Source organism: Oxyura jamaicensis, chromosome 1 (assembly GCF_011077185.1).
Source record: "Oxyura jamaicensis isolate SHBP4307 breed ruddy duck chromosome 1, BPBGC_Ojam_1.0, whole genome shotgun sequence".
NCBI classification, from domain to species: domain Eukaryota; kingdom Metazoa; phylum Chordata; class Aves; order Anseriformes; family Anatidae; genus Oxyura; species Oxyura jamaicensis.
The window spans coordinates 180,926,911-180,938,440 of NC_048893.1; positions in this window are offsets into that span (position 1 = coordinate 180,926,911).

An 11,530-nucleotide genomic window follows, 5' to 3' on the forward strand; every position below is an offset into this window, starting at 1 on the left:
CATTCCTGTGGGGCTGCTCTCCAGTTGCTTGTCCCCCGGGCTGTATGTATAGCCAGGGTTTCCTCTTGCCAGGTGCAGAATCCATCAGTTGCTCTTGTTAAAATTCATATTGTTGGTGATTGTCCAGCTCTCTAATTTATCCAGCTCTGTCTACAACGCCTCACCACCCTTGACGGAGTCAACAGCTCCACCCAATTTGGCATCATCTACGAATTTGCTCAAAAGACATCAAGTCCTTCATCCAAATCAACTGTAAAACCATCTAAGGAGACTGGTCCTAAAATGGAGCCCTGGAGAAGCCCACTAGTGTTGCCATCCCAGTGTAACCCCATTTAAAAGAACCCTTTTGGCACAACCCATCAGGCAATTGTTCACTCATCTTATTATGCTTTTATCTAGCTATATTCAGCTAAAATCACAGTTTGGTATTTTTACCATGTGCTACCTCCACTAAGAGATTATGTCTGCTATTTATTATCGACAAAGGTGTCTGGACATCTCAGTTACATTTGAAATGCCAAAGTAATACTGAGATGAAGGAATTCAGTTTGATCAGATTAATATGGGGCTCAAAGCTACATTGATATGATCAACCTATTTTTGAAAAGTAAAAGATTGCTTGAAAATAATAATAACTCTTAATTACCATATTCTAGAATTTTATATCTACAAAGCAATGATCATCATTTTTTTTCTGGTCCTAAAACAAAATATTGCGGTGGCTTTACCTGGCTGGGCAGCTTAACTCCACCACAACCACCCTCTTACTCCTCTTCCCCAAGGGAAGAGGTGAAGAAATTACAATGGAAAAGGCCTCAAGTGTTGAGATAAGGACAGGAAGATTACTCACCAATTATCATCACAGGCAAAACAGACTCAGCTTAGGAAGATCAGACTAGAACAGTGAGAACCTGAAACCAAATTAAAAACACCTTCTCTCTGATTCACGCTCTTCTACCTCCTCCCTCAAGCAGCAGAGGGAAACAGGGAATGGGGGCTGTGGTCAGTCCTTAATGCTTTGTCTCCAGCACTCCTTCATGGTCACTCTCTGCCCCTGCTGCACATGGGGTCCCTCCCAAACTGATCCTGGGGTTGCCCACAGGCAGCAGCTCTTCAAGAACTGCTCCCACATGGCTCCGTACCATGGGGTCCATCCTCCAGGAGCAAACTGCTCCAGCACGGGTCCCCCACAGGCGGCATCTCCCACAGACCCCCTGCTCCTGCGTGGGCTCCTCTCCACGGGCTGCAGCTCCAGCCGGGGCCTGCTCCTGCGGGGGCTCTCCATGGGCCACAGCCTCCTCCAGGCCACATCCACCTGCTCCACTGGGGGCTCCTCCACGGGCTGCAGCATGGAGATCTGCTCCATGTGGGACCCATGGGCTGCAGGGGGACAGCCTGCTCCACCAGGGCACCAGGGGCCTCTCCACAGGCTGCAGGGGAACTGCTGCTGTGTGCCTGGAGCACCTCCTGCTCTCTTGCTGCATTGACCTTGGGGGCTGCAGGGCTGCTTCTTAGTCCTCTCTCTCAGCTGCAATTGCACACTTTTTTTTTTTTTTTTTCCCTTTCTGCTCTCCCAAAGGCCCAACCAGCATCACTTATGGCCCATTTCTGGCCAGTGGCGGGTCCCTTTGGAGCCAGCTGAAACTGTCCCTTATCTAGCATTGGGCAGCTGCTGGGCTCTGCTCAAAGAGGCCACCCCTGCAATCCGTGTCCCCCCACCCCACTACCAAACCTTTGCCATGTAAACCCAATACAAATATAATATATATATATTTTCTTATCCTCTTCAGTAAATTAAGAGTAAATATTTTTTTTAGGAAATCTCATGTCTAATGTTCATTGATTAAATAGATTTAATATGAAAACCCTGACACAAGTCATGGAATCAGTTTCAAAATTATTCTGATGGAAACACTCTATTGTTACATCCATCAGAAGGCAGTTAAACGTGGTGTAGGAACTGGAGGCATTGATGTCTCAGGCTGTGCCACAAAATTGAGCTGAGGGGATTTTATTATTTGTTCTGCGGTTGATAATTTAGCCTAAAGTTCTGAGTGAATCCGATGATCTTTACATAGTCCTGCAGGACTACAGTCCGTCATTATGTCAATACAAAGTACTACCTTTGGTCTCTGTAGAGTCCTAAATGCCTGTTCTTCAGATAAGAGTTAGATCATACTACATTAGAATACAATGCAATGTTGTCACGAGTGTTATTTCAAAGCCCTGAGGGTGTTGTAACTTGATTTCTTTTCACTGGACCTGCTAATGCTTTTCAGGCACAAAATAAGTATTCTTTCTGCACTCCTGTAGTTTGGATACCATCGGCCTACCTCCAAGCAATTGGCAGTGAAATCCAGCATTCCTGCTGGAAGAAAAAAAAAAATAGAGGCTTCTGCGATCAAAGGCAGTGCACAGCACCGACTCAGGACTAAGTATTTTACAATGTAGGTTTGCAAATGGAAGTCTGAAAGTCTTGGAACAAAGAGCTGGCTATGAAAACTTTTATAACCTACAAAATAAAATACACATGCATGCACATACGTTTCTATGAAACAAAGGTGTTTTGGTTTGGTTTGGTGTGTGTGTATGTGTGTGTCATTTGTGAAGATCTGTCCCTTCACCTTTATGTCACAGACAGACTGCGTAGTGGTAGTCCAACTGTCACGTACGCACTAGTAGTATATTAATGAGGCTTCTAAAAAATGCGAGTAAATATGGGGCAACTGTAGTTACAAGAGTAAAGATTTCTCTTCATTTTTGGCATTGCTGTAAATTAAGATCTAATATATATTCTACCTCAAGGGTAACTAATTAGATAAAAGTTAGTTGTTTGCTAGTGTGCCTATTATTTGTCCTGTGCAATGTCTTGATCTACCCACCATACCTCCAGTTTTACCCTGGGTGTTATTCTCCAACACACTTCTGTTACAGACAGATTATTCTGAATCTTCTTATGAAAAGACATTCTTTAACACACTCGGTCTACCTTTTCAAGTAAATCACAATTGGCCTGAGTACTGGAGAAACAATCAGGAAAGAAGAGGCAGACAGGCTGAAAATGCTGAAGGGGAAGAGAAAGGTCCTGAGAGAATGTGTTTAAAACAGTCTGTTAACCCAGATATTGCTTCCCTCAGACTCTCTGGTGGCTGGCTCACATAGAAATTTCATTTTCTATCATAGAAGATTAACTGAAAATAACTTCTTAATAGAAAAAGGAAGTTTTACATTTGCAAGCTGCTTGAGAGGTGCACAATTAAAAATAACCTGACCCAGTCTAGATGAGAAAATGCCAAAAAATATCACCAAATGGGCTCAGAATTTTATGAGAATGAAGATAACCTCAGCCTATCCAAAATGCTGCTATCTACTACCTTAAATCCTAGAGTGTTTGGCACATGTTTTTCTCTGCCCTTCTGCAGGTTTTTTTAGCATATTTTCCTTCTTCCACATCAGTAAATTATGTTCAAAATGGCAATCTTACCATCCCCAAAAACAAAACAGAATTTCACTGACAGAGCCAGCTGCAGTATAGGAAAGATTAATTGCATAAGTGCTGGGTTTACAGGCAAAGTGGGCATATCATTCATGTCAGGAGTAAGGCAGATTTAGAGCTCCAGCCAGGAATATGAGGTGTTTTCTTTAGGTAAAGAGTTGCTCTCAACCTCCTTTATTAAATCAACAACAGTAGACAAGGACATCAAAAGTTGGCCCTGTGTCCCTGCTTGCAAACCTCCAAAGAGACACTTCTATGCTGTTAAATGCATCCTTTCCAATGAACTGTCTGTGACCCCAAGGTCAAGTGATGGGGAGGGTGGAGACAGCCTCCACACCACTCAGGTCTATCCTGACCTAGAGCAGGCTGGTCACGTTGATGTTGCTTAGCAGTAGTTCTTCAGATAAAATTTAGATCGTAGTACGTCAGAATGCAATGTTGTCATGAGTGTCATAGCAACTGGTCCAGGACCTAGAATATAATTATTCCTGTATGTGTTTTTCTCTTCAGCTCAAAGTTCAGAAATTATAAAAGTACCATGTTGCAGCTGATCAATAAGAAATTGAGGCTTGTGTTGCCTGCCCTGAGATGCAGATGCATGGGGTTTATGAGAATGAAGAGCCTCCTGGGATCCCTGGGACTGTGTAGAATGGAAAGAGCCAGATCTAGTACGGTCTCATCAACAATGGCTTTTAGGATCATACCTGGACTGAAGAATATCCCTACTTGTACCAGACCACTGGCTTTGAGAGAGTTAGTTGGAGTGGTCCAAAACAAAAACTGGGAGCAAAATAGTGGTTCTAGGGTGTGGACAATCAGAAGCCTCTCTGCATGGTCCCATCTTTATTTAGCAGTGTAGCTGTATCAACAAGACTCCTTTGTAGAACTGCACAAGAGCGTCTCATTACATTGGCTTACATCCCCCAAGAAGTGAAAATATTTAAGAAAGCAGTGATAGGCATTAGGGCTTGGCCCATTCCTTCCCTCATTTTTATGTGAAAGTATGAAATCATTTGAACCATTCTAACACTGGAATAGATGGCACACTTTTACAAAGTGATTTCACTCTTCAGAAGCAGAGCAGATCTGTAACATCAAAGGCTAATAAAGACAGAGGGTAAGAGTTTGATAAACTTATTGGGAAGTTGTCTGTAGAACTGGATTTACTGTGAATAAAAAAGATCACAGTGACTCATATTTCTGATTCTTCACCCAAAAATATTTTGAATGCCAGCTAACTGATGAGACTAACATAGTCAATGATGAATGAGGTCTAAGACATTTTATCCTCCAAAAGGCAGATGAGACAAACACATGCCTTTTGATAGAAGCACATTTGATATGCTAACGAAGTAGGAAGATGCAACAACTGAGGAAGCAGAAGGAAGGAGAAGATGAAGTTAACACAGCTTTTTCAGAAAATTGCACAGATCATGGCTTTTTGTGTTGTTAAGAGGAGACTCTTAGGTCCAGTGAGGATGAGAGATTGTAACATGTAATACATTTGCAGTGGTCCATAACTGTGTATATGTGATAAGACTTTATTTCTATTTAGCAGCTATTGCTCTAAACCCTTTAATAAACAAAATGAAAAAAAAAAAAAAAAAAAAAGAGTTATGAGAATTACACATTTTACCTTTCTTTGGCAGTGGATGGTGTCATGATGGGGAAACATCAGCCTTTCCTGAGCAATCCTTTTAACTGTTGTAAGAAATTCATTTACACAGGCTCTGCTCTGAGGATCATGGAAATTAGTTTCCTAATCTTTCAAAGAAAAAAAAAAATAGAACACAGGAGAAGGCAATTCTTGTCACTGGAGTGGACTTCCAATAAGATGACATTATTAGTTACTTTAACATCGAAAAAGCTTTTACCAATATCATGCCATCCTTACAGCAGCTGTTCTTAACGTCTCTTGGTATCTACGTGTAGTCACCAAGAACTTTATGAGCAGCTGCCACATGAAAACTTATTATTACACAGTTGTATTTTGACTGTGACTGTCAAAACTGTCGCCACTGGGAATTTGGCAACCACAGAAAAAATGTGTTTGAGAACTATAAGGATCGGTCTAAATGAGTACATGCAGAGAGATTTGAGATCATTTTGCCTGTGCTGGTCCTGAAGTGTGGTGCTGTGCCTGAGTGAAAACACTCATATGAAGAGTCAAGTTATGAAACCATGCTCTATAAGCTGGACTTGGGACCATGAAAACATGCTTTCTGAGCATCCAGGCTGATAAATCCCTGTAAAAATGGTGCTGGGTCTGTATGCTCACCAATGCAGTTGTGCCCATGGGTGCTGTACGTGGAATTCCACTACACCAGGGAACAGGTGATAGCTCTCACCAGCAGGGAATCCCCCACTCAGCTTCCTCTGAGTATTGTCCTATGGACTTCCAGAATCACAAAACTTTCCCTTTTTCCCCCCATTTTTTTTTTACATTTGAGGTATTTGTCTCCAAAATGACTTGTACTATTTTACATTCATTACAATAATAACTGTCAAGTCAATCATTATTATTTCTATATGCTTTGGTACCTATATATTCAGAGATCTGCTACCAGAAATTTAATGTCTCTACTGGACAGCAATATGCTAGTGATTAGCTGTTTATGAAATATATTTCATAAACTTTATTTATAAAAATTAGTATGAAAGGAAATAAAGACAGTTCATCCTGTAACCTCTTATGAATTCATCCAAGCTGTTTTCATTTTCTGTTTTCACAGTACACTTATTTAAAACTTTGGACATCTGCTGCCACACAAAGTAAAAGACGTATAAAAAGGCGATGTGATTTGCTCTATTATATACCAAATTACAGACTAGGAATAGCTCGTATGGGTGCCACTGAAGTCGTTGGTAGTGGACGCCCAAGGAGGCAAGTGGCAATTATCCATGGCCTCATAAATCCCTCTGCCATTGCCAAAGAAAGGCACACAAAAAAGCTACTGTTCTTAGCAAGAGTGATCATCACAGTGTGCTTGCAAGCACATTGTTTGTAGTACAGAATAATCCCTCTGAATGTACATTACCTGAAGAACATTTTTAAAGCCACTTATCCTTGCCAGAGATGACTCTTGTTGTCATTCTCTTGTGTATTCTTCTTCTAAGTGATGCTGCCAGCAGAGAAATAGTCATGAAGCCTATGCTAAAGTACATGACAAAAAAGATTTGATGCTGTCATTGACATTATCTCTTCTGACAACAGCCAAATTACACTAGCGTGTATATATCAATAGCACTGAGTCTTTGGTACAATTACTAAAACACAAGAAAGAAAGAATAAAAAGACTGTAGACCCAGACCAAAAGCATCATTGGCTGCTACAGTAGCTCTCTACCTGAACAATAGGAGTTCTTTATATGTGCCAACAAATGATGCCATACAATTAGCCCAAATGGCAGCAACTTGCCCTTCTGGATCCACAGGGAAAGTTCCCTACCTCAGGGTCATCTGTGTTGGGAAGAAGAGCTGTTACTAACAGCCGTATATACTTCATAGACAATGTACTTCTGACATGAAGTCCTTGGATTCAGAAATTAAAACTCTTCCTCAGAGTCCTACGCCTTCCATCATAATGTCACATTTCTTCAGTTGTGTTCCCCACTGTGAATTAGTCAACCTGTGGCAGAAAATTGAAATTGGCACTGGATTTCAGTAAGGATGGAAAATGCTGAATGAACCTGAAAAAAAAAAAAAAAAAAAAAAGCGAACAAACAAGCAATTACAGCAAAGTAAAAAGAGTTATTCAAGAATAGCCAATAGGCTAGGGTCACAATATTCACCTGGGGGTGGAAAAGACCTCCTGTCTAGGCCCATTTCTTAGAGAAATCTTGAAATCCTGTTGATTAGGGGCTCCTGGCAGGGCTGGAAGTAGAAGTTACTCTAAACCCCAATCCAACTGTCTGCATGAATAACAGCATAGTCCCTAGGCAGGAAATGAGCAGCACACACAAAGTAATTTTATTGCATTCATGCTCCATAGTTCCTCTTTTTCTTTGTTAAATTTTAATTGCCCTCTGTTACCAAGCCATTCTGCATTGACCAGCATTGTTCTCAGACTCATGGGACACTAGAAGGTAGTTCTTCACAGCCATCTCCTGCAAGTCTTGTAGGACAAAGGCTCTTCATCCTTTGAGCTCCACCAAGCCACTGTTTTTCAATCTCTTTTGTTTCTTGAAGTCCAATTTCAGTCCCATTTCTAATCTAACCTTTTTGTTTATTTTGAAACCGTATAGATTTTCACCTCTATGAAAATCCCACCCCCAGGTCCTTCTCTGGTTCTCTGGTTCTTGATCTAATTCTTCACTTGCCAACAACTAAGTACCAACTGCAGTCCTGTACTGAATACAGTTGCATTTATACTTAAGATCTTGCTATAGGCAGAAAGAAGTGCAGATTTTAAACAAAGCCTATTGCTAGTGTAATGAAGTTTTAACTATCTAATCAAGGAGTTATTATTAGTCTCAATCTAATTATTAGAGGGGAAAAAAAAAAAAAAACACACTAGAGGAAGTCATAGTATTATAAAAAGACTTCAATAATGATAAAATTAAAATTGTTTTACACCCATTTCTTAACACTTGCCCTTTTTTCCACTGCTGTGCTCCACCTTCCACTCTCCCTGGGTGTAAAGCTCCTTTGTTTCAGTGTTGCAGGTCCTAATGTCAGGTCCTTTGCCAAGAGGAGTATGCTGTTGATGATGGGCATTTCTTCCTCCATACTCACTGCACGGATCTATCATTATATGTCTTCTATCACACCATATACCTTGCTCCCAGTTTTCAGGATGGCATTTCTTTCACTATCAGTGGTTGACCACTGAAGAGCTGTTTACAGCCCTGCGGTCTCCAGTATCATGTCGTGCCCTTCTGTTATCTTCTCATTCCTGAACTCCTCTGTATTCCACGGTCTGTCATCCCCCATTGAGACCTCTGCTATGATACTATTCCTTTATGTTGCATCATTTTACCAGGGTCAGAAGTATTTGTTCCACACAAAATAACAGCTTGTTAAAGCTATTTAAAAATTATGGTTATACCAGATGATTATACAGAGCTAAGCAATAGTAAAACTAATTAAGCAAAGGCCACCTGGTCATTAGGAAACTGCTGTTAACAACAGCTTGTTTAGCTAAACAAGCTAAAGCAGAGCTGCAGGCAGCCCAAGAAAAACCCAGTCAAAGCCTGAAAACTCAAAGGATTAGCAGCGTTAGTGTGAAGACTCTGGTCTGTTACCAGCAATGGCAAGCTGCATGTACAGGGCTACTCTTACTGCTCAGGACGCTGACTTTTAGTCTGGCGAGTCTTACAACATTAACTGGGGTGCATTGAGACAAATTTGAAACTTCCTATGGTGTTTGAGATCAGGAGTGACTTGTGATTAGCGACTTGGCTCTCCTGCTGCCCCAGGTTCCCACCAGGTTCAATGGAGAGAGGTGGGTACCACACTTGGTCTGCCACAGCTGACCTCCACCACAGGAAAAGCCCTATCTCTCCCTGACAGCCCAGGGGTGAAACAGATACAGCAATTTTCATGGTTTGCTTCTGCCTAAGTACACATTTTCTGATTCATACTTAAATTTTGCAGTCATTCTCATTGGGATCCTTTTTGGCTGCTCAGCAGCACCATTAGAATGCTTACTAGAAAGCTGCCTTAACCTGGGACATGGCTCTGAGCTTGATTAAACTCAGCTGGCATCAGAGAATTTTATCCCAGATGATTATTTGGCAAATGATAGCTGCTTCTTACTTCTGCAGCAATGTTTTCAAAAGCCCACAGGATCTGGATGCAAATTTCTAATGAGGACATTTTGTAGAGTAATCTCAGCGATACTGTTCAATGTTAACACCAATTTGTGGCTTATTTCTCTGACAACTGAGGATGGAAGAAGGTTTAAATAGATTTTACTTCAAATAGTGTCCCGGTTGTCTAGTATATATATGAAGACTGCATTTCCTTTTTGTTTCTATGTGCACACTTTTATCTTTTTTGCAGGAGTACCTGCAACTGGCATGTACTTTTTGCTATGGAAGTGAGATAGTTTTTATTTGTCTTATCTTCTTCAATGAGAAAATACAGAATCAAATTGAAACAGCAGGCAAAACAGTATATATGCAGAAAGCAACATGCAGTCATGCCTCCTCCAGGCTGGAGCTGTCGTCAGTTACAATAAAGCCAACAGACAGGCTGTGCAAAATAAGCCAATAATCTATCTCTCTGTTCAGTTCATATAGAGCTTCGCATGAGGTGTGATCCAAGGGAAGTACTGTTTTTGGGAGAGAGCCAATATCTGGGAATATTTTCCTCTCCATCTGATGTGAAAGAGCCTCAGTATGGTGCTGCAAACACTAAAGGCTCTGGCTGACAGTGAGTCCAGATGTCTGAGGTCACACGTACCACCATACCACCAACTGTATCTCAAAGAGAAACGTGGAGTCTGAAAGCCAGTGCTTCGTACACATTAGAAGTCCTTAAGGATGAAAAATATTCTCCGGGTGGCATGAGGTGATTTGGTGCCAAGTAGTTAAAAAGCCTTCTCCAACATATGTGTTTGCTTTGCTCTGAGGCACCAAGTCCATTTTGATCACTGCAGAAATCAGGGCTATAAAGGCAATCAGTTCAGGGGGATGGAAACAATTTTCCTTTTTTCATGTGTCTTCAAAATGGTTATTTTGCCATCATGAACTTTGGAGGGTCACTGAGAAAGACCGGAGTAGAAGGACTTTAGAATATGAAGGTACTATAAGAAGCAGATTTAGTGAAGAAAAAGGAAAACAGCAGAGATGCTTCTGTGGCCTTTTCTTCCCATATTGTCCCATCTTCTTATATTGTTTGGTGTTGTTTCATGTGATTAGAGCCATGTAAAAGAAAGTTCTTAATCTAAGGCAGTTTTTGCAAACAGAATGTGTTATTCATAATGTATTTTCAATATTTATATGAAAAAATAAAAAAATAAAAAATAACATAGAACATGGTCCTGAGCTATATCAGCAGTTACAGATAAGGTGAATGCCTGCTAGCAGATTTCTGTTTACCTTGATGAGATTCTGTTTTTACTGATACCAATGCAGATTTCTCTCTGTCAAAAGCATCATCTTTTGTAGTACCAGGAAGACCTCTCAAGCTCTTGTGTAATTTAGCCGTGATTTAGCCCCTCAACCTCTGCCAGGGAGCTTGGGGACTGCCTTACAGGCTCTTTGAAAAATACACATTTTTAGCACCAGGCTTTAATATGTGGGTCTGAGCTGTCATCAGCACCTCATGATTTCCCTTCAGAAACACCTCCACTGCAACACCATCATCCCCACCTCTGGCCTTCTGCAGGTCCCAGAGCATCACCCAGCTCACATCAATACTGGAAACCAGCAGGGAACAACACCACCAAGCTCCTGGCTGAGTCCCAGGCAGCAGGTTTGTTCTTGTGGCATAAGTGGAGGTCCTTCTCTGATTACCCATTTTGATTCTATAGAGAAACTCTTTAATGCATGAAGTTGCACAGTGACCAAGCCTGTTCCCTGTGCCTCACCCATTCATTATACATTTGGCATTGCTAGTTACACTGGTGCTAACCCTACTGAAGATCTGGATGATCTGGACAGCTGTGACTGCTTGCATAATGTATGGTATGCCTCCAGCAGTGCCTTTCTCCCTTGATATCTTACAGGAGTAGAAAGGATGACAATGTTTATTTTTATTTTTTTCCCCTTTCCCTCCCTTCACCTAGTCTCATTAGCCTCTGTGGGGGTCACCATTACTAGCTATGACTCCCTTAAAGTACACACTCACACACATCAGCCTTTGCTGTTCATCTGTACCACAAGTGCTCAAGGCTATCCTGAAGACTATTTCTCTGAAAGAGTGTCTAATGAAATTATATTTCTTTCAAAGAAAAGAAAAAGAGAAAGAAATAAAAAGAAAAAGTAAATAAAGAGAAAAAAAAAAAAGGAAGAAAAAAGAGAGAAGAAAGAAAAAGAAAAAGAAAAAGAAAAAGAAAAAGAAAAAGAAAAAGAAAAAGAAAAAGAAAAA